Source organism: Nicotiana attenuata, chromosome 10, assembly GCF_001879085.1.
Source record: "Nicotiana attenuata strain UT chromosome 10, NIATTr2, whole genome shotgun sequence".
NCBI lineage: Eukaryota > Viridiplantae > Streptophyta > Magnoliopsida > Solanales > Solanaceae > Nicotiana > Nicotiana attenuata.
The window spans coordinates 12,985,367-13,009,360 of NC_031998.1; the positions used below are offsets into that span (position 1 = coordinate 12,985,367).

Genomic DNA, 23,994 nt, shown 5'->3' on the forward strand with positions numbered 1-23,994 from the left:
TGAGTTTGGCGGATACCGGGTAATGCTGGCCGGTTTCTGATACTAAGACTGCTCCTATGCCAACTCCTTTGAAATTTGCGGCTCCGTCGAAAAACATTCTTCAGCCGTCATAGGATTCTGTAATATCTTCTCCTATGAAAGATACCTCTTCGTCGGGAAAATACGTCTTTAGAGGCTCGTATTCTCCGTCCACGGGATTCTCGGCGAGATGATCCGCCAAGGCTTGTCCCTTGATTGCCTTCTGAGTCACGTAAACAATGTCGAATTCACTTAGTAGGATTTGCCACTTGGCTAGCTTGCCAGTGGGCATGGGCTTCTGGAAGATATACTTCAGTGGATCCATTCTTGATATGAGATAAGTAGTGTAGGCACAGAAATAATGCTTCAATTTCTGAGCTACCCAAGTCAGAGCACAACAGGTGCGCTCTAATAGAGAATACCGGGCCTCGTACGGGGTGAACTTCTTATTGAGATAGTAGATGGCTTGCTCCTTTCTCCCCGTTTCATCGTGTTGTCCCAGAACACAACCGAATGCTCCATCCAATACTGCAAGGTAGAGGAATAGAGGTCTACCTGGTTCGGGCGGAACCAAGACGGGCGGCGTTGACAGGTATTCCTTGATTCTGTCAAATGCTTTCTGGCAATCATCAGTCCATTTGGTAGCAGCGTCCTTCTTTAACATTTTAAAGATGGGTTCACAAATGACAGTGGACTGAGCTATGAACCGGCTGATATAGTTGAATCTCCCCAGGAAACTCATCACGTCCTTCTTGTTCTTTGGAGGTGGCAATTCTTGAATAGCCTTAACCTTTGATTGATCCAATTCTATCCCTCGACGACTCACGATGAACCCCAGTAATTTTCCGACAGGAACCCCGAATGCACACTTGGCGGGATTCAATTTCAGATTGTACCTTCTCAGTCTGTTGAAGAATTTCCTCAGATCTTCCATGTGGTCAGTGGCTTTCTTGGATTTTATGATGACATCATCTACATATACCTCGATTTCCTTATGTATCATGTCATGGAAGATAGTAGTCATGGCCTTCATGTAAGTGGCACCAGCATTCTTTAACCCAAATGGCATCATCTTGTAAAAATACATCCCCTACGGCGTGATGAAAGCCGTTTCCTCCGCATCTTCCTCATCCATCCATATTTGGTGATACCCGGCAAAACAATCAACAAATGACTGCATTTCATGCTTGGCGCAGTTGCCAATAAGAATGTGTATGTTTGGCAAGGGGAAGTCGTCTTTGGGACTGACCCGATTAAGATCCCGGTAGTCGACACAGACTCTAACCTTCCCATCTTTCTTCGGTACTGGTACAATGTTGGCTAACCATGTCGGATACTCTACCACCCTGAGAACCTTGGCTTTGACTTGCTTGGTAACTTCTTCCTTGATTTTCAAACTCATGTTAGGCTTGAACTTTCTGAGTTTCTGCTTTATCGGCGGACATGTTGGATCTGTTGGCAGTTTATGAGCTACAATGGATGTACTGAGACCAGTCATATCATCATACGACCAGGCAAATATGTCCTCATATTCCTTTAGAAACTCCGTGTACTCTTTCTTTTCTGATGGTGGCAGGTGAACACTGATGCGCGTTTCTTTGACATTCTCTGTATCCCCAAGTTAACGACCTCAGTTTCGTCCAAGTTAGACTTAGGCCTATTTTCAAAATCCTTAACTTCTTTAACGACCACTTCTGGTATATCATCCTCTTCTGAATCTATATCCGTTTGTTGTGTTGTCTCGTTGCAAGTCACAATCGTCGGTTCATCATCAAGATGAGTAATAGTAATGCTGTGTAAATAAAGTAAATGATAAAGAAAATAATAAGAGCGAGATATATATAAGAAACTGAAATGCTTTGATTAAATTTCATAACTGTTTGGGAACATCGAAGCTCTTTTCGAAATTAAAGAAAATACGGAAAGGAAATTGACTGGTAAAAAAAAAAGTAAAATGTGATGCATGGTGCTTTGTTTAGCCTTGCTACCCCGAAGCTTTCCGGGCCTTGGTGGTTCTGATGGACCAATTGTTGAGGCGCGCTCCTCGGCTCACAGCTTGTATGGAAGGGCCTTCCTCCCCTTCCTCCTCGAGAATGACATGACAGTCCATATTGTCATCTTCCAAGAACATGTTCTTCATTGCTGCCAATGTTTCATCTTCCTCTGACCCATATATGATGTCTGCTGGCTGGAAAGTTTGCTCCAGGCGGGGTATTGGGTGCTCCAGCGGGTAGTAAGGGCCGCGCCATGATGGCGATCAGTTCCTGAATTCTTGCCAAGTATATCCATACCCTAACCCGAAAGTGGTGCCATGTTTCTTCAGTTTGATAGGCTTGGTGAATCCTTGGAGGTTCTTGCCGAGCCCTTTGCCAGGTTTGTACCCGCTCCAATTCAGTATACTTTCTATCTTGTTATCCCACCACTTATCCTTGTCCACGATGTTGACTCGCTCAATCTGGTGGTAGGTTTCTCCTCCTAGCTTCCTTCTTTCTTCAATCGCTGGGATGGTTTGGCGACTGTATATGGGGTTACTCCCGTCACCATGAATAATCACCTCTTGGTGATTCCACTCGAATTTCACTGCCTGGTGCAGGGTTGATGCTACAGCTCCAACGGCGTGGATCCAAGGTTGTCCCAGTAGTAAGTTGTATGATGTTGGGATGTCTATTACTTGAAAATTAACATCGAACCAAGTTGGTCCCATTTGCAGGCGTAAACTGATCTCCCCAATAGTGGACCTTTGGGAACCATCAAAAGCTTTGACGTTGATAGCCCCATCCTTGATCTCATGCAGACTTTTCCCCAACGTTCTGAGGGTCACCAATGGACAAATGTTGAGGCTAGACCCTCCATCAATCAAAGTCCTAGTGATGAAATAGTCTTCGCATTGCATAGTGATGTGCAACGCTTTGTTGCGGCCTAAACCTTCAGGGGGCAACTCATCCTCGTGGAAAGTGATCTTATGACTCTCCAATATCTGCCCGACCATGTTTGCCATCTCTCCTCCAGTTATGTTACTGGGTACATACGCCTCGCTCAGTATCTTCATCAGGGCATTCTTATGTGTCCCGGAGCTTTGCAGCAGAGCTAAAATGGAGATCTGCGCTGGTGTTTTATTTAGCTGATCAACATCTGAGTATCCTTTGGCCTGTATCTTCCTCCAGAGATCATCGGGCCCAGTTTCAATAGGTCGTCCAGAGGCCTGCTTATTTGATTCAACTAAGTGCTCCGGAGTATAAATTCTGCCTGTTCTGGTCATACCCTATGCTGTAACTGCTTCTCCAGACCTAGCTTTCCCCTTCCTTCTTGCCTCGGTGGTGTAATCCCAAGGAATGGCCTGTGTAAATGGCGTTATGGCTGACATTGCTACAGGAATGGGCACCCTTGTTTTGGGAGGTAATACAGCAACTTCAAATGGTGCAGGTGCCTTTGGAGACCAAAACTCCACCTCAATTGGCTCTGCGGTCTTTGTGGATGACGGTGTTTCAAACTCGAGAGGTACGAACATGTTTACTTCAGTATCCCCAGAGGGCTGGATCTGGACTACGATTGGATTCAGTGTGACTGTTGGTTTCTTGGGCTCGTCACCTTCGGCAATTAATCCAATTGACCCTTTGGGGTCCCAATCATCTTCTACCTCGATCATATGCACTCCTCCACCCTTATGATCAGGCAAGGGATTATTGCAAACATTAGGAGCAGGCTCCTTCGCCACGATGATTTTGTTGTCAATTAGAGCTTGGATTTTGGCACTCATCAATGGTATGCCCTTTCATGCCGAAATGGTATGCACGGGTTTTGTTTGGATTGACCCATTAGGAAGGATTTTCTGGAGTTATGGCGGGGATTGGGGTGACGTAACCGGCTGCTTTGAGTCTTTCATATAGCTGGTCGATTGGCTCGGCGATGGCGGTGTATTGCTTGGGAGGTCTACGGTCGAAATTAGGGCGTGGCCTGGGGAAGTTTTGACGGGCGGGAGGTGATTGGTAGTGAGAAGGCTGAGCATTATAGGCTTGGTAGACGGGTGCGGGTTGGGAATATCTTGGTGAGGTAGGTTGATATGTGGGGGAGGGAGATGATTGGTAAGCAGGTGATGGAATTTGGTAAGAGGGAGGAGGTGCTTGGTATTTGGGGCTAGGTTGGTATGTGAGAGGGGGTACCGGGTAGGTTTGGTATTTCACTGGGGACTTGGTTCTCTGTGCAACCATCATGGCACTCACATCCTTTTTCTTGGACGTGCCACCAGATTGTAGGGCTTTGTTAGTAGCCTGTAGTGCCTCAAAATTAGTGACCATACCGCTTTGATGCCTTCCTCAATCCTTTCTCCTAGTTTGGTGATGTCGGAGAATTTCTGGCCTTCGATCAGCATCAACCTCTCATAATACTATGGATCCTGAGCTCGGACGAAAAACCTGTTCATCTGTTCTTCTTCCAAGGCCGGCCTGACCTTAGCACCCTCTGATCTCCAACGAGTAGCATACTTGCGGAATGTCTCTGTAGGTTTCTTCTTCAAATTCTGGATGTAGAAGACATCTGGCGCATTCTCCGCGTTGAATCTGAACCTGTCCATGAAATCGGATGCCATTCCTACCCAGCTTGCCCACTTCTTGGGGTTTTGGCTAATGTACCAAGATAAAGCATCACCTTTCAAACTTCTCATGAAGAGTTTCATGCGAATCTTCTCATCTCTTCCTACACCGACCAGCTTATCACAGTATGTCCTTTAGTGGACTCTAGGATCCCCTGAGCCGTCAAACATTTTGAACTTAGGAGGTTTGTACCCCGCGGGAAGTTCAATGTCTGGCTGAATGCAAAGGCCCTCGTAATTCAACCCCTCAATGCCTTTGTTTCCTTCAACACCCTGGACTCGGCTAGTCAGCTTCTTGAGCTCAGCGGCCAGGTTCTTGATGAGGGAGTCTTTGTCATCAGACTCCGGTGTGTTTGAAATGGGTTGAGTGTATTGTGGTAGGGTTTCCACATAGATGGGAGTGTGGTGTGGATGATCATTTGATGGTTCAGGGATGGGGAGTGGAGTGTTGTTGTGACATGTGTTGCAATTTTGATGATTAGCGGATTGTTTCTGCGGCTTTGGGATGTTCTGTGGAGGTATGGGGTGTTGAGCATTGGGAAAGTTGACGTCTGGAGTAGTGAGGGAGAATGACAAGTTCTTCTTGAAATTTCAGTAACTTCTGTTCGAGCTGGGTGGTGCTTTCTTTGGGACCCTGAATACCCTGAGGAACCTCTACCCTTATCAGCTGAGTTCTCCTTTCTGATGTTGTTCAAGTCTTCCATTTTTGCTTTGCTATTGTTTTTGATGGAACTCGGAGGAGGAGGAGGTGGAGGGCCCTTAGATCTTGTGGAGTAGGATGATGATGCCAGAGTGCACGAACTAACCTTTGGGGAGGGGAAAATAAAAGAAAAACAAAAAGGTAATAAGTTAGTGCGAGTTATGAGAAGAAATGTTGCAATATTTAAACACATAGTGTAAGAATATAAATCGTGTCCTAATTTGGGTGCCTCGTTGTGCCCGAGATAGGCCTAGCAACAAGTTGATTTGGAGAACTTATAATGCTAAATGCCTCATTTTATTGACAAAAATAAGACGAATCCCCAAAACGACACTAAAATTGCAGAAAGTAAAATGTCACTAATGGCCATTGGCCTTATAACATTTAAAAGCAAAAGAAAAGACTCCTAACTATTTGGTCCCAGAAGGACCTTCCACATGTTGAATGCTCTCGTTGATCAAATCCTCCAGCTCGCGTAGGTTCACCAGTAAAAATGCCTTCGCCAGGCGTTCTCCTTCGTTTCCCTCAGCGTTCTGGCAATCAGTGACTCTTTTCCTCACTTTTCCTTCCAACTCCAGCAGACTGTATTCCAGATATTCTAGCTTCTCACTAGCCTTGGCGACCCTCTCTTTCCATTTATTGATTTGTTCACTTGATGGGAGATTCCTCCACCAGGTCAGCAAGATTGAGGGTATACTGACCATACCGAAGTCGGGGACCTTGTTCTCCATTTTCTGCAAAACAAAAGGGTTAAGACCATACCCCCCACCGGACTCGACTATTTAAACCAATAATTAGCATAAACAGCATTTAGTTCTCCAAATAAATGCACAGAATATGGTGGCATCCGTTTGGGTTTCGAGGAAACCCAGTGGACTTTGGACAAGGCTATCTTAAAGAGTCATTATGTGGACAGCATAACTGACTCGATGCATGCACAGTTTTAACAGAATAAAGTTTCTATGGGGTATTAGACCGGTACCCTTGAGCGGACAACTCAAGAGGGAAAGGCACAGAACCGTCGACTGCACCGCTGATCGACTGGTTTTACCGCAAATATGCCTTTGCCAAATTAGGGGGTAATAATATCGGAAGAGCGCAACAACTCATCAAGCATTGCTATGGTATTTGTTTGGCAAGAGTGGAATATGATGTTGAAGATGAAATTACAAAAAATGAAACAAATTGTCACGTATTTTCACGTTCCTAATGATTACAATAATTGCTCGAAAATTACAACGATATTGGAGGAAAACAGTAAATGAAAGCACTTAAAGAAAGAAAAAGACAAAAAAGCCAAGTCAGTTTCGAAGTAGAAGAGAGATAAAGACATTAAATAAAAGCAATAAAGAAGCAATAAAGTCACGAATACATGTAATGGTAAAAGCCTAAAGAAATCCCTAGCAGAGTCGCCATGCTGTCGACGCCCCCTTTTTCTCGCGAAATCGGGTTTACGACATTTGGGGGGACAACTCTATTCCCTTGCAAGAATTGGGTTTTGGAATTGGAGAGTCGCCACCTAATGACTATAGTGGATTAGGACACTTTAAGAAGGGTTTGAATTGAAGAAACCAAAGATTAAGGTAAGGGCTAGAAATTATCTCGAGGGGAAGGTGTTAGGCACCCCTCAAGATCCACTAGTGTGGTCCCGGCCATGTTACAATTGTGACTTTACAAGTAAGGCTCAAATAAGGATTTGCATGTCATATTGCAATATGTTGAAAACTTGTGAAGATAAGTAGAGAGGGCGGAATTTTATGAAAAGAAAGATTTAAAGAGTTTTACAAGAAAAGATGAAAAGCAAATAAAGGAAGAGGGGTCCTAGGTTTATGATTGATATGGATCACGTCTATGTAATATCCAGCAATCACTCCTCAGAAGAGGGGTCGTACGTGATATTAGCGCATCGGTCATCATCTCCATATTCTACCCTTCCCACCCCGTAAAGGTTATTTAAACGCATGATTGGTCACGAATGCTTATTGCATGCTATTACCCGTCCCATCCTATAAGTCCTAGAGGGTATTTAGGACCACTATTCCTACAAGGTAAGGACTAGGCTGAACACCTAAGTTTAAAGGACAAAATGCTAGGCGACATTCATAACAAGTAGGACAACACATAAAGGGAACATACAAAAGCAAATAAGAGGCTCACAAATCCCTCCACAAGTAAACATGTAATTACCACGTCTCAAACACATTTAAGGTCTTAAAAAAAAATGAGAGTTTAAAAGCAGGGGTGCCGGAAAAAGGTAAGTTTCAGTAAAAGCAGAAGGTTTAATCAAAACTGAATGACCCGAAGGGTTTGATTTTTCAGGAATACATCTAAAAAAATAGTTGAATAAGTAAAGGTAAGGGAACTGTTAAAACATCATTTTGAAGAAAGCAGAGATTGGAAAATACAGTATTTTAATTAGACCAGTATCAAAATAACGCGTTCCTGGGCAGAGAGATAACCTAGTAGTTTGAAAGCTTAATAGAGCAAGAATCGGAAAATTAGTGAGAGTATATAAATACGGAACTGGTTTCCAGGTAGAGAGATTTTCAGTAAAAAGGGAACTTCAGAGAGACAGATAAGAAAACAGAGTTGGGAAAGTTTAAAAAGGCTGAGTAGTCTGAAACTGGTAAAACAAGATCAATCAGTTTTTTTATTATTAGCCTAAGGCTTGCCTAGGCGTCGTATGTATTGCCTATTTGAAAAGGTGAACATGCATATTAGTTCTAGTTTTAAAGAGAAGACGCAGTTTTAGCCCAGACTTGTGTTATAAATTAAACAAACTGGCAGGCGTTCAACAATTGCAACTCAGATGAATAAAATCCTAAGTAACATGATATCTAAATGCATATAAACTCCTAAAGCAGGGTCTCTAAATGCGAGTAGTAATTTATGACAGTTGTTTGCCGATTACTAACAGATACAAAGTGAGTATGACAATCTGAAGTAAAGAGCCTAAAACAGGATATCTAGATGTAAGATGCATGTCTACAATGGTTTCTCTAATGCACAAATAGGTAAGTAAAGCCCTATAGACATGTTCTCTACCCATTAATTTAAACTAAACATGCATAATCCACCCAATTTCACTATAGCCCAATCAGTTGTTTACAAGTTATTACAAACCATGATAGCTGAATTACATAATGAAAAATAAAATAAGAAGTTACTCTATAGGGAGCCTTCAACCAGGCCCAATCTTCCAACCTCACTTCTTTCGAGTTTCACAGCCTTGGCCATGGTTTGGGTGCGGCAAAGCTCCCTAAGGGCCCATTGGGGTCCTCGGCCAATACCAGCACCCAAACACTACCAAAATGTTGAACAAGTGCAGTGTGGAATTACCAGCCTTGTGCATCAAAGTTCAATGGGTACTCAAAGGTACCCAAGGCAATGCTTACACGAAGGGGGTAGAACCTAAACTCTAGGAGTAGTGAGAGTGTGTGATAGAATTTTTAAAGAAATTGAGTTGTAAACCAGTTTAAAAATGATCCATATAGAACCAGTTTTGAAAGAAAACAATGTGACAATTCTGACAACCTCTGAACCAAAATACCACATATAGTTCAGGGAAGTAAACACAAACAGGGAAAAAGGGGAATGGGGACAAATAGTTCACATGTGGGAACACAGACAGCATTTCAGGAAACTTAGACAGTCACACCAGGTTTCAACCAAAAGGGCTCAGGATTACATGCTGACAATGTACTGAGGCTAGGGGTAGGGGAGAACATGCATTAAGCAAATCAGTAGGCATGCTGAATTAAGAGAAGGATAGTCACATTAATGAACTAACACAGGGGCATGTTAGTTGCAATAAGAACAGCAGAACCATAAGTAAAAGCATAGAAGAAACAAAATAAAGTGCAGTATGTATAAAAACATATTGTTTTGGAAGCTGTAGATCAAATAGAGGGCATACCAGTCGAGGATGAGATAATATAGAGCAGTAGTGCGCAGGGAGGTGAGCAGTAGTATGCAGACCAAGCAAGTAGCAATGTATGGAGCAGTAGAATAGTAGAGAAGCCCCAAAATCACTCAGTCTTGGCTTTCAGCCGACTGAGTAATCAGTAGTCAACAGGGAAAGTGAGAGAGGATGTGTAGAAAACAAGAGAGAACACTGAGTTTGCTTATGTTTGTAAGAGAGAGTTCAGAACAATGAATTTTTTGTTCGTGTGTCTCTGCTAAAGAAAGGATAGGGCATTTATAGTTTTGAAAATAAGTGGAAAATAAGGTAATACGTATAGACTGATTACAATTATGGAAAGAGTACCTATTAGAATCAATTAAAGACTCGGATTTCCCTTAATTAGGGAGTCATAGCTCAAACGGTACAAATTGCATCAAATAAGGAAGATTTTTTGCAAGACTGATATTTTCTTACAGGAATAGCATGATGCATGTAATAGGGACTATGTACAAAATAATTACAAGTAAGGAAAGTAACATAAAAGTATATTGTGCACATAAACAGACGGATTACAGACTGATTTTTGAAAAAATTGGTTCAGGAAGTCACGGACGAGATTGAATATCACAGGGAATCAGCACCAAGTAAGGAAAGAATCCCACAAACAAGGAAGTGACTCAAATCAGTGGAAAACCTCTAAAGAAATCATATACAAAAATCAGGGATTCGAAGAGATGCACAGAATCAGCAGAACATTTAGTAAATAGAAAACAATTAGACCTATTTAAACACAATAGGCACAAAACCAAAGAACCCTAAGTAAGAGATCACAGAATCAGTGGAACGTTAGAACAAAATTAAAGCATAGAAATTGGGGAATAACCCAGAAGATCACACAAACAAGTAGAAATACAAACACAAACATATAGTACTAGAAAAAAAATCAGAAGATATAGTGATTTCGAAAGAGGTTCAGAAACCCTAGTTTTAAAAAGAAGAACAAAATGTTGAAAACTTGAGCAATTGTAAAGATCGAGTAGAGAGTAGTGTAAAACACAAAAGAGTAAGTTAAAAATCGTTAAAAAGACAATGATTTAAGAGGTCTAGGTAGAAATTAGGATTTCGTAAGAAACCAGTGAGAGGTAAGAAACCTGGCTGTGAAACTCGTTAATAATGGTGTTCGTAGCACCATCAGACCAAAACCCATCGGAGAATGGCCGGAGACGAACCAGGCAAAGCTTCCGGTGACCATCTTGTATGGTGGGGCTTCTGGGGTCTCGAAGATAGAGGGAATCAACAAAACAAGGTTTCACGGCGGCTGGTGGTCGAGAGAGGTGAGGCTGGAGGTTGCCGGAGAGGCGGTGGATTGATCGGAGAAGAAGAGAGAACCAGAAGGTTCTAGAGAGAAGGGAGAGCAAGAGACCAAGAGAGAGAGAGAGAGTCTCTTGAAAAATGAGGGGTCGGGGGAGGGTAGTTGGGATTTAATTTAGGAAATAAAATCTGGGTCGTTGATCTCATTTGATCAACGGCTCAGATTAGATCGGACTGGACCGGGTAATTGAATTGGGTGTGGGTCGGGTCTAAGTTGAAATTGGGCTGGGAAATTTGGGGGTTAGAATTGAAATCTGAATGGGCCATAATTGTAATGAGATGAGGCTACATGTTAAATAGCCTAGTTCTCCCTTTTTATTTTATGAAAATAGTTAAAATAATTTTAAAAACAAATCAAAAACACTGAACTAATTAATAATGTATAAATATCAATCTAAAAATACTGGAAATAATTTTATAATTATAAAATGCAATTAATTGTAAAATAGGCTATAATAGCAATTATATGCAATTTAGCTTTAAAAATTCCAAAAAAATGTGTAAAAAAATATGCAAAATTTATTTAAACTATATTTTAGTATAAACATGAGAAAATAAAATGAATTATTCACCAAAATGATAATTTTGGGAAGAATTTTGTAGTATTAAAATAGACAATAAATTGGTTTTTAAAAAATCTTTTTTTTTTAAAAAAAAAACTTGGAAAAATACCAAAACACTTGGGTATGCTCATATATATGTATGTCATTTTGAAAGTATTTTGAGTATAAAAAAGAAAATCCTAGGGAAAAATTGGGTATCAACACCCCGTGCAGGAGGCGCACTAGAGACTGGAGGTGTATAATAAGGCTCCTGAGGCCTAGGTGGAGCTGGAATACCACTGGCTGCTGGAAGAGCTGAATGAACGGGGCGGCCCATATGACCCCTACCATGACGACCTGCAGCTGGGGCACGGGCACCAGAATAATGGCCCGACTCTCGAGACCTCTTGGCCTCCCTCTCCTCTCTGTCCCTAGCATGCATACCCTCAATCCTCCTAGCAATGCTCACCACCTGCTGATAAGATATATCCATCTCTAACTCACGATCCATGCTAGATCTAGTGCTGGGAATAAGCCCCTCAATGAACCGGCGAGAGGCGAACCTTCTCGCGAACCGTAGAAACCAAAGCTGGTGCATGTCTAGCCAAGTTGATGTAACAGACAGCATACTCCGAGACAGTCATAGTACCCTGGCGCAAGTGCTCAAACTCTGCGGGCCAGGCGTCCCTAAGACTCTCGGGGACATACTCCCTCGTGAACATATCTGAAAACTGAGCCCAAGTCAGGGAAGCTGCCTCATCCGGACTGTCTAACTCATAAGCACGCCACCACTGATAGGCGACTCCTCGAAGCTGGAAAGTAGTGAAGGAAACCCCGCTTGATCTTGATATGCCGATAGTACGGAGAATACGGTAGCACTCCTCCAGAAATCCCAAGGCATCCTCTGATGCTAACCCACTGAATACAGGAGGATCATATTTCTTGAACCTCTCAAGTCTCTGCTGCTCATCCTCTGAAGCCGCTGCCCTGTCCTCGGGCTGAACTGGCACTGCAGGCGGTGCAGGAATAACCTCTAGAACCTAATCAACATGCACTCGCTGCTCAGGAGTGCGGGCGGCGGGAGTCGGCGCTCCTCCCTCGGCCTGGGATGTGGCTGCAGTAAGGGGAAGCAACCCTGCCTGAGCCAAAGTGGTGTACATGCTCATAAACTGTGCCAAAGTCTCCTGGAGTGCTGGAGTAGTAGTGGCAGACGTATCAGGTGTCTAGACTCCGGCTGGTACTGCTGGTGGTACCTCGGCGACAGCTCACGCGGGTGCTTTGGCTGCACCACGAGTGCGTCCTCGGCCTCTACCCTGGCCCCGGCCTCTGACGGCTCCAGTAGGGGGCACGGGTGCCTGGTCATCTCGAGTAGCACGTGTCTTCACCATCTGTGAGAGAATAGAAAGACAGAAGTTTAGAATTGGGATATCAAAAATCTCGCACCACAAGGAACTCAAATGAAGTGAAATTTTTCCTAACAGTTACATAGCCTCTCGTAGATAAGTGCAGACGTCTCCGTACCGATCAGCGAGACTCTAATAAACCGGCTTATGATCCATGACTCCTATGAACCTAGAGCTTTTATACCAACTTGTCACGACCCCAGTTCGCCCTCCGTGAACTATCGTGACGGCACCTAGTCTCTACGACTAGGTAAGCCTAACAAATGCAGAAAACAACTAATCTTGCGGAATACATAATCAAAAGCCGAATAACTGAAAGAAATAGTATTTAAATGCTGCTCGGCATATACACACAACTTTTCAAAATCTGATACACTATCCCAAAACCCGAAAACTCACGGATCCACAAGTTGAGAAAACACTACACAGCTCTAATCTCTGGAATGTCTAGCAAGAACAAAAAATTACAGAAGGGCTAAATACTAAATGCAGGACTAGAAAGAGACTCCTCGGTCTGCGGACGCGGCAGATATACCTCGAAGTCCCGTAGAATCGTCTCGCCTCAAGAATGGTAAGCCTGAGTAGAGGTACCTGGATCTGCACATGAAAAACAAGCACAGGAAGGGCATGAGTACACCACAACGATACTCAGTAAGTGCCAAGCCTAACCTCGGTTGGGTAGTGACGAGGAAGGTCAGGGCCCTACTGATGTTAAATAAGATATAAGGTTTAACAGTGTGAAATAAACAGTGTAAATAAGTAACACAAGATATAAAGGACAACAACAACTATAACAGAGGCAAGTAAAACACAGTAAGAGAATACAGCTCAGCTCCAAGATAAAACCGGGGATCTCCCAGGATACCGTCCTGTAGTCCCCAAATATAAATATCATATCCAGTGGATCTCCCGGGTGCAGTCTCGTAGTCCAACTCATAAATGTGCAGGGGGATCTCCCGGAATGCAATTCCGTAGTCCCAAAGTAAACATAGAGGGGAGCTCCCAGGATACCGTCCCGTAGTCCCAAAGTAAAGTGCAGGGGGATCTCCCGGAATACCATTCCATAGTCCCAAAGTAAACATGCAGGGGAGCTCCCGGGATACCGTCCCATAGTCCCAAAGTAAATACGCAGCAACAACACGAATTCAATTCAATCAATTTCAGATCAAATGTGAAGCAGGTAATCCTAACCTAGCATGGTTCACGTAATACAATTAAGGCAGTTAAGGCAAATAGAGCAATTTAGTCAAGTAGACATGCTTCTCTAGGCGACAGTAGGTTTAGTTTCCAAACATAGTAAGCAAGAAAAGGAAGAACACAATTCAAGGCTATTTTTAATGAAAAGCTGGATTTCCAACAATTAGCACAAATACGCGCTCGTCACCTCACGTACGAGGCATTTCAATTACCACAATATCAATCCTAAGGGGAAGGTTCCCCCACGCAAGGTTAGGCAAGCCACTTACCTAGAACAAGTGCAAGTCAACCCGAAACCACGCCTTTGCCACGAGTATCCGACGCCAAATGGCCAAAATCTATTCAATTAAATTTCATAATAAAAATAACACTTCAAGTAACTGATTCTATAATTAAATTCTAAGCTAATACGCGAAATTACGTAAAATGACCAAAACGCCCCTCAAGCCCACGTCTCAGAATTGGGTAAAATTTATATTTTCGGAATCCTCATACTCTCACGAGTTCATACTTACCAAGAACACTGAAATCGGAGTTCAATTGACCCCTCAAATACCCCTTTTTAGGTCTCTTAAACTCAAGCCCTAATTACCCACTTTTCACAAGTTTTCCACCACTAATTAGGTCTTTAATCACATAAAAACGAGTTATGAAGTCAATGACGTTACCTCCAAGCGATTCCCCTTTGTTTTCCTCAAAAATATCTCTCAAAAGCTTCAAACCCGGATGAAAATGGTGAAAGAATGGCTCAATTTCGCAAAGGCAACTAATTATAGGTTCTGCCCAGTGATTCCCGCATTTGCGGGCCCTGGGACCGCATCTGCGGAAACTACGTCGCATCTGCGACTTTCATTTAAATGCCAGGTTCCGCATCTGCGGAACTATAACCGCAGGAGCGGTTGCGCTTCTATGAAAATCTCACCGCATCTGCGGTTCCTGAGGAATTTCCAAATTCTGTTTCTGCAGCCCCTTAGCCGCTTCTGCGGCGCCACTTCTGCGGTCCCCCTACCGCAGATGCAAAATACCAGAAACAACAAAAAAAAATACAGCAACTGCAACATCTTCTAAATTTCCCGTCAACCATCCGAATTCATCCCGAGGCCCCCGGGACCTCAACCAAAGGCACCAACAAGTCTAATACTACTCCCCAAACTTGTACCAATCCTTAAAACACCTAAAACAACATCGAAACCTCAAATTAACCATGGATTCAAGCCTAAGAACTCCAAATTTCTCAAAATACGCTTTTGATCAAAAAGTCTATCAAACCTCGTCCGAATGACCTGAAATTTTACACACACGTCCCAAATGGCATAATGGAACTACTGCAACTCTCGGATTTCCATTCCGACGCTCGAATCAGAATCTCACTATCGAACCGGAAACTTCAAAATTTGACCTTTCTGCATTTCAAGGCTAAATTAGCTACGGACCTCCAAAACACAACCCGACCACGCCCCTAATCCCGAAATAACCTAACGGAGCTAACGGAACCATCAAATTTCCATTATGAGGCCATCTTCACACTGTTCCGACTACGGTCAACTTTCCAACACTTAAACTCTCATTTAAGGACTAAGTGTCCCAAAACTCTCCGAAACTCAAAACCAAACATCCCGGCAAAACAAAATAGTAGAAATAAACTTGGGGAAAGCAGTTAATAGGGGATCGGGGCATAAATTCCAAAAATGACCGGCCGGGTCGTTACAAATATAGTCTTGAAAGCTTGTTCTTGTTAAGGATTTAGGTTTGATTGGGCTTCATCAGACAAATGTATGGTCGTTTGATTCTCAATACTATACTAACTTTTTGCTTTTAAGTTTGTGTTCTAGTTTTTTTAAATATATATAACGCTCGTTTTATGGAATAAGTTTATGTACGTTAAGATTTTTTTTTTTAACTTGAAAATAATTTTACTCATATGATGAATTTTGAAAAATAGTTAAATTGGATTCTCTTGCTAAATATTTAATTGAAAGATTTTATTGTTTGGTCTTAACATAAAAAATAATTTATTTTATTTTGATTCAGATTCTTACTATTAGTTAAAGATTTAATCTTAATTATTATTTTATCCACCATAATTTTATTTTCAAAGAGTAAAAAGATAGATCTGACATTTCACTTTTAGATCTTTATGTTTGCAGAATCATTAGTGATATTGACTCTTGCCAACCATTTTACTTTCTCTTTCTCACACATTTATATTCTTAAATATTTTCTTAGTTGTTGATGTTACACAAAAAATAAATTAAAAATAGACTATCTGAATAGAAAAATAATTCAAATATAATATAAAAATATATTATGGGGATTTTTTCCCCGCAATTTTAACTCTTTATGCAATCCATTTAATAGTACTTTTATTTTTTTTCTTGGTATTGGATGTTCGGAAGTGGTAATGTAGCCAATATGGAGGATTCTTATAAAATTAATTTAATTTATACATACTTTTAATAAGAATTTCATAGACAAAATTTATTATTTTTAAAATATTAAATATTAAAAAAATCAACATAGAAGGTCTTGTAGTCCAAAAAAAAAAAAAGGTTATTTTATTATATCCTTTACCTATGAGTTCTTATATTTAATATATTTAGGACTATTTTGCTATATCAATATTATATCGTGCATTTATAATAATATAGGCTCTCTTTTTTTCTAAATAGATTTGGACGATATATTACATTCTCAAATTAAATTAGTAATAGGACATTATAATACGTTTTCAAATTAAATTAGTAATTGAAATTTTTAACGTGGAAAGTAATTATACTAATAGGATTCCTAACGTGTAATATTATGTCCTAAAACTAATAGGATTATAAGGCTAATGTCTAAAATTCCAGTTATGTCCTTTTATTCTGAGTTATTATGCTTAATGTTATAAGGTTATTTTTGTAAACCGACATTGTATTCATGCTTTTATAATAACTAGTTTCTATCGCACGTAGAATCTTAGTTAAGTATTTATACGAAAGAATAGTAAATTAAAACAAATGTAGAAGTATATAAGAAGAAAGAATCATGTAAAAAGCAATTGGCATAGAAAAAATGCAATAACCTTTTAAATGTTGCAAGTTACTATCATCACATTAACATAATATTTAATTCAAAATGATTGGCAGTCGTATGAACCAACAATGATGATCAATTTCATTATGTTGGTTATATATTATATGTATTTGTAGAGTAGTCAAATATAGATTGTAATCATATCTTGCCTACTATTTCTGTGCAGATAATGTGTTTGGTGTATATTTTTTTTTTTGGATAATGTGTATATTACAAATTCAGTTATAAAGCAAACGCGATCTTATATTCAGAGTAAGATTAGTTGTCTTTTAAATTCGAAAGTATTACGAACATGTATCGGGACATATAGTGTTACAATATATTTTAGTAAATTTTTCTTAAGTCTAAACTGCACGATTAAGTGATGGATTTTCTAACTTTAAGTAGAATTGACACTTGATATATTTGAGTTATTCAAAACAAAGAAAAGACCAAAAAAAATGCTCAAAAGCTTCAATTTTGGTTTCGCATGCCAATTTTATTATTTGGGTAGATTTGTGTGTTTGATTCCTTTGTGAAAATATTTTTCATAAGATTTGAAGACTTTTTAGTATAAACATAAAATGGTAAAAGAGGAAATATTTTTGTAGTTAGCTCGAACAATTTCCTTGCACTACCGGTACTTTAGTTTTCATTCCCTGAAATAGTGTAATCCCTAAAAGTTACCTTTCATACCTTGAATCCATTCAATACTATGCCTCATAATGTTCTTGTCTACATGTGATCGATATGGTTTTGGAACTCTTAAAACATGTGGGATTGTCCAATTTGAATTAGTATAGTATTGCATTCCACTACTAACTCAGAAAGAGAATTAATTATTAGTTGTATTGACTTCAAATATTATCTATAACATGTGGTCCTTGTCAATATCTAATTTGGTCGAATAATCTATATATTATCTATAAGGTATGAAAATGCTCAATATAGCAAATAATGTATTGATAAGCAAGATAACTTATTAGATATTGTCAAAAAGATGACTTAATATTCCGACAATTAGATTAATAGAAATTCAATCGGACAAAAGCATTAGCGGTAAGCGACGGTAAAACGGTTGACATGGAAAATATGAGACAAATCTTTTAAATGCTGAAAATAAATATGGTTACACCTAACATGATACTTTGAAATTGCACAAACCATTGATTTGTTAATATACAAAATTTAAACCTAATTTTTACGTCAATGTATAAGACTTAGATATTCAAAACTAAAAAATATGACAAAAATAAAAAAGAAGACACAAAAACAATTAAAATAAAAGTTAAGATGTCATTGTTTTATTTTTGCTTTTCATAGAATTTCTAAACCATATCATCTCTCTCTAAGTCATATACACGACCTCAACTCAAAGCATTACTCAATTGCTAAAAATTAAGAACAATAAAGAGAACTAATAATATCATTGGAGATCTTTGCTTCTTTCTACAATGGATAATGTGGAACAGTGACGTCTTTTATAGGAATAACTGACTTATTCTTTTTTTTTTTACATGGATTCATGTAATAAATCTGAATCACTTTCAAACCGGAGAAGAAAAGTTAAACAAAGCATACTGTTGTCTAAAAAAGGTGACTACTATAGAAGCATATTGTTGTCGAAGAAGAAGTGGGCGCAAACTGTTGTTCAAGAAAGAGTAGGCTACCAAGAAGTAGTAGGCGGTAAGGAGAGTCCAATTTATGGAATACCATAAGCAGATTTTATAAAATACAAAGTTTGGTTCCTCGCTGTCTTTAGTTTATGGAAATACCATAAGTATATTAACCATTTGTGGACTAAAAAAATAAAATAACTAAACATATTTGTAGAAAAATACAAGTAGTTGGCTACCAAGAAGTAGTTGACAAGGAGTAGAGTCCAAAACGATGGAGTTAAAAGAAGAATAAAAAAATTGACTCAAAAGCGACTTCATGCGGTCGACTTTTTAGGCTCAAACGTAGGTGTAGTTTGAATGGAAAAGAAATGTAGTCTTAGGAAATTTACAATTATATTCTGAAATTATATAAATAATGAAGGTCATAAAAGTCTATCAATATTTCGGGGATATTATTCGTGCTTTTATAATACTATAGATAGATATAGATATAGATAGATAGATAGATAGATAGATATAAATATCGTTCTTGCCAAAGTGGGAGCCTGCCTAATCTTTATATTTTATGCTTTTTAAATAAGATTTCCTCGGCTTAATGGAGATATATCCTCTTCTGCACCTTTCACACAGTTAAATACCTTTCCATCTCACTGTTCTAACATGGGGGCATGGAATTATTCGATCAGACGTTGGGATATCTCCAGGTGACATATTTGGAAGTCGGTGAGTTTTTAAATAATTATAGCGATATATATCTGCTTTCTATATATGGTCGTTGAGCAGGTCTCTGGTATATATATATCCACTTGTAACAGTTAAATACCTTTATTTGGTTTTTTCTAGAAATTCTTAGATTTCTAAATTATCTGTCTCTCTGCCATCAAGTTCAATAACAATATTATGCCACATCGTGGGGTCTGGGTCATCGAGTTCAACAAATTTATTTATTTTTGTGTAGGGATATGTTGATTGCCTTTGCTTGGCTCATATTTTGTATTCTTACATGTCGCTTGCTTACTGTTTTGCAAACGTATTCTGCTTAGAGGCGGTTAATGGGTATCTTCTAGGTAATAGGTTATTTTCTCTTTTGGTCAATTTAACCTCAAGCCAGCAACTGCAGTCAGGACAAACAAAATAAACCTCAACTTCATTTTTTGTGGGCATAGTAGGATTCGGCGAAAAAATGTTTTCAGCTACTTACAGATGCTAACATGACATAATCACCTGGCAAAGGGCAGTCCGGTGCTCCCACGGTCACGCATGGTAGGGGTCGCACTCCAAGGGGCGTAATGTAGGCAACTTACCCTGGTACAAGTATCAATGGCTGATCCGCGGCTCGAACCCGTGACTTGTAGATCACATGGAGATAAGGCTGATTCTGCGACTTGAACCCGTGACCTGTAGATCACATGAAGACAGCGTAACCGTTGATCCAAACCTCCCTTCATGACATAATCACCTGGAATTTTTATTATTATTATTATTATGGCTTCCCTTCTCTCTTGTACGGTGGATTCTATCTCCTGATTCACTATTTTCTGACTATTTCAATTTGCTTTGTTGGTTTTTCTGCCTTTTCCTCGCCCAAACCACATGATACGCCTGAAATTTGTTCAAACCCTTAAAATACTGTCTTTTATGTGATGCCCATGCATACCTTCTTTTCCGACGAAGCACCCCTTTGTCTCTGCCCCTTTCTGACGGTTTTTCTCATTTCATATACTACTTCTATTTATTATGAATTTTCTGAGGGGTCGCCTGACCCGTTAACCTCGACAAATATTTTGGATATATATGTGTGTACGCGCGTGTTGAAGACCGTCATATATTTTGCTAGGAACTCTTAAGACGTCTAATGGGAGCATTGATCGAGCAATCTGCTTATGTGCCCTTGCCACCTTTCTAATCCTGTGATCGCCTTTCTTTTATGCTCCCCGTTTTCTCATACATCGGAGTTGAGCTGTTATACTATGGTACTTCTTGTTAGGAGTAGCATCATTCTGTAGTTGAATTTCCATAGACTTTGTATAATTATGCATTTTCTTCGTGGATTTACTCTCACCATCTACAGTGTCCGAATTTTCTCTATCTTTCTTTTCCTGCATTTTGATCATCTGAATTGCTGGTTCCAGGATAATAAAATTAAAAAAAAACTAAAAAGTACAGCTTGAAGCCACTTGCTGCAAGACTATCAGAGCTATCAAAAGTTGAGGTCTGTTCCCGTTCTATTGCTTATTTCTTGCTATTGTTTCTTTAAGCCCTGTCTAAAGAGGCTATCCGCTACTCCAATTTAACCTCCTGCAGGTCGGCATGGCGGATGATTGCATGGTCAAGAAGTTGAGGCTATGATTTGTAAATTGCCGCCAGGAGAGGTTCTGCTGCTGGAAAATGTGAGATTCCACATAGGAGAGTTGGCGGATAAGCGCGAGTTTGCAAAGAAGCTAGCGTCTCTTGCAGATTTGTATGTCAATGATTGTTTTAGGACTGCACACAGAGAACATGCTTCCACCGGTGGGGGTTACTGAACATTTGAAACCAGCAGTTGCTGGACTCCTTATGAAAAAGGTACGGATTACGAATTTTGGACTGTGAAATGTAATGTTTGGACATTAGTTTGCACTGAAAATTAGCACAACTGAAGGGTTAATTTGATGGTTTTAGGAACTTCGGTATCTTTTTGAAGATGTAGCATATCGAAAGAGGCCATTTTATGCGATTGTTGGTGGTTCAAGGCTTTCAACTAGGATGGGCGTGATAGAGAACCTTTTAGAGAAGAAGGTTGACATTTTATTCCTTGGCGGCGGTCTGATATTTACTTTCTTTAAGGCCAAAGGTTTCTCTGTTGGGAAACTCACTTGTGGAGGAGGACATGCTTGGTCGAGCGAGATTAATTGTGAAGGCGGCACATACAAGACGCGTACATCTAGTGTTTCCTACTAATGTTGTAATAGCAGAATGGTTTGCTCGTGGTGCTACAACGTCAGGTAAAATGGTTTTGGCTGTTCTATATATCTTGTTCTGCAGCTGTCTTGACTTTTGCTCACTGGTCCAATTTTTTTCTTTGGCCTTCCAGATTGTTGAACCATCTAATAATATTCCAAAAAACTGTATCGGATTAGATATTGGACCAAAAACTATAGAGCATTTTAGCACAACACTAAATGACGCAAAAACTATCATTTGGAATGGACCTATGGGAGGGTTCGAGATTGACGAATTTGCTGCTGGAACAACAGTATAAATGAAGATCTTGTTTAAATGATTATATTTCTGGTGTAGTTTGAAGATGTATAGTTTTGTTTTGTTGGTTGATGTTTTTCCATCTAAATTTTTCTTCGCATATATATATATATATATATATATATATATATATATATATATATATTATTATCCAGTCTATTGCAAAATAAACGTGGAATAACAAGAATCATAGTGCGTGACAGTATTGTTGCCGTTGTTAAAAAATTGGGGCTTGCGGACAAGATGATCCATGTTTCAACGGGAGGGTTTGCCTCATTGGAGCTTTTGGAGGGGAAACCGATTGCTGGGATGCTTGTACTTGATGATGATTACACTGTTGAGAAGGTGGAGCTCCCATGTGATTTTGATGATAATGTGTTTCGGTATGTTGATGATGATGATGCTGTTGAAATGGAGGTGGAGCAGTGATCGAACTGTAAGAAGTGTATGCTGGCTCTCATTATGTGATGACAGTGCATGGCACATCCCTCTGGTGGTTGATGTATGTAGCTTTGGTTACTAACTGTCAGACCCTTGACAAAGCTGATCGGCAAGCAGCACGGCAGTGGCATGGATTTGGCATGATGGCCTTGCCATTGGCCTATGTGCGGGAGGGAAATCAACATGCGGAACAATGCGGGCATTATCATTAGCAACAAACTGTTGCAAGAGCAAGTGTGACGGACTACACTACTATTTGAGGGCTAAGGTGTGACGGACTACACTAAAGCATGAGTTGGCTGCGTGCAAACAAAGGCCAAGGCCATGACGGAATTAGGCGGGCTGGACGAAAGCTTGACAAGGCAAAGCGGGAAAGGCCTAGGCGCTAAGACGAGGCAGCTTAGTGCCAAGGCAGTGACATTGGCAACTTGGTGTTGTCTTGGCCTAGGTGAGCGGGCTGGCACCTAAGGAACTTGTGGGCAAACGACTTAGCAAGGGAATGGCATCATGTCTTGGTGACTTGATGCTAAAATCAGCTTGACATTGGCAAAAGGCAGAATTGATCAAGTAGAGGCGACTTTACATGAACAAGCGACTGTGGTAGCGGGCGTGCGTGCGGCTAAGTCATGGGCGACAAGCTGTGGCTATGGCATTTGGGCGGAGCAGTGTCAAAGGCCAAGGCTGGGCGCAATGCCAGCCTTGGGCGTGCAGCAGTTGGCCAGGAACGCGCACATGAAGCGGTTAACGAGTGTGCTGTGCACACGCTGTGAAGTTGGGTGGTTACAACTGCCATGTCCAAAGAGTTGCTGATAATGGGGCTAAGTCTATGCACGTTTTTAGGCATGTTTTAGCATGACATGCACGTTTTTGATCATGGGTGATCATGGCCTATCAGTTGGGGGTGTCAACTGAAATAGGAAAACTGTTTTGGGCTGACTACACTATATATATGTGTGTTAGCAGCCCCAAAAATGGGTACCTAGAGAGGGAAATTGAGCAAGATGTAGGCATAGGGTTGTCTATGTCAAGGCTTGAGCATGGCAAATTATGTGCCATTGCCTTGCCAAGAGTGAGCAGCACGAAATGCCTTAGGCAGGGGATTTTATAGGGCAGTTTGTGCAAGAGTCGGCAATTTTGTGAGTTTATGTCTGCCAAAGGTGGCAGCACCTTGCCAAACTCGAGAGTTTCTTTGTAATTCATATATTATAAAAGGTTGGGAAAGAGTTCCCGTAAATCTGCTTGTGCCTTTACTTATTTATGTTGCCTTAAAATATTCTAAGTGTTAAACCTCCAAAGCAAAAGAAAATCGGAGTAAAGCTGAGCCAAGTTGAGACTTGACTGCCGCACAGCGGGCTATTTTTCGGCGGACAGAAAATGCCCCTGTGACAATTGGTATCAGAGCGGAGCAGGTTCGTGATGAGGGCAAGACGGCCAGTGACAAGACTGCAAGACAAGGGGTCAATGTGCTTGTTCGTGGGAGGGACTGTCCGGGCTTAGAAATTCAGAAAAGGCAAGGAAGGCAGTGATGCAAAAATTTCGAGTTGAGGGTGCAAAAATCAGCGTGGGATTCTTTCAAATGAGTCAGTTGCATGCTAGATTTGCTATGGGAATGACGGGCAGGAAAAGCAAAGGAGATAAAACGTTGCACTTGAGGGCAAGGACAACGTAATTCTCAAAAGGGTGCTGAACTTGTAATGTCTTTGCAAATGGTGAGCATGTGCTGGAAATTATTCGACGGGGGCGTCGAATTCAATTGGTTGGGGTGGTTTGTTAGACCCTTGACAAAGTTGATCGGCAAACGGCACAGCAGTGGCAAGGATTTGGTATGATGGCATTGCCATTGGCCTATGTGCGGGAGGGAAATCAACATGTGGAAATGGGAACGCATCACTATGGACTTTGTAGTTTGGTTGCCGG

General features: G+C 40.6%; 1 pseudogene; it reads left to right on the plus strand.

The window, feature by feature from the left end:
• Nucleotides 20,552–21,729, plus strand: LOC109233588 (annotated as a pseudogene).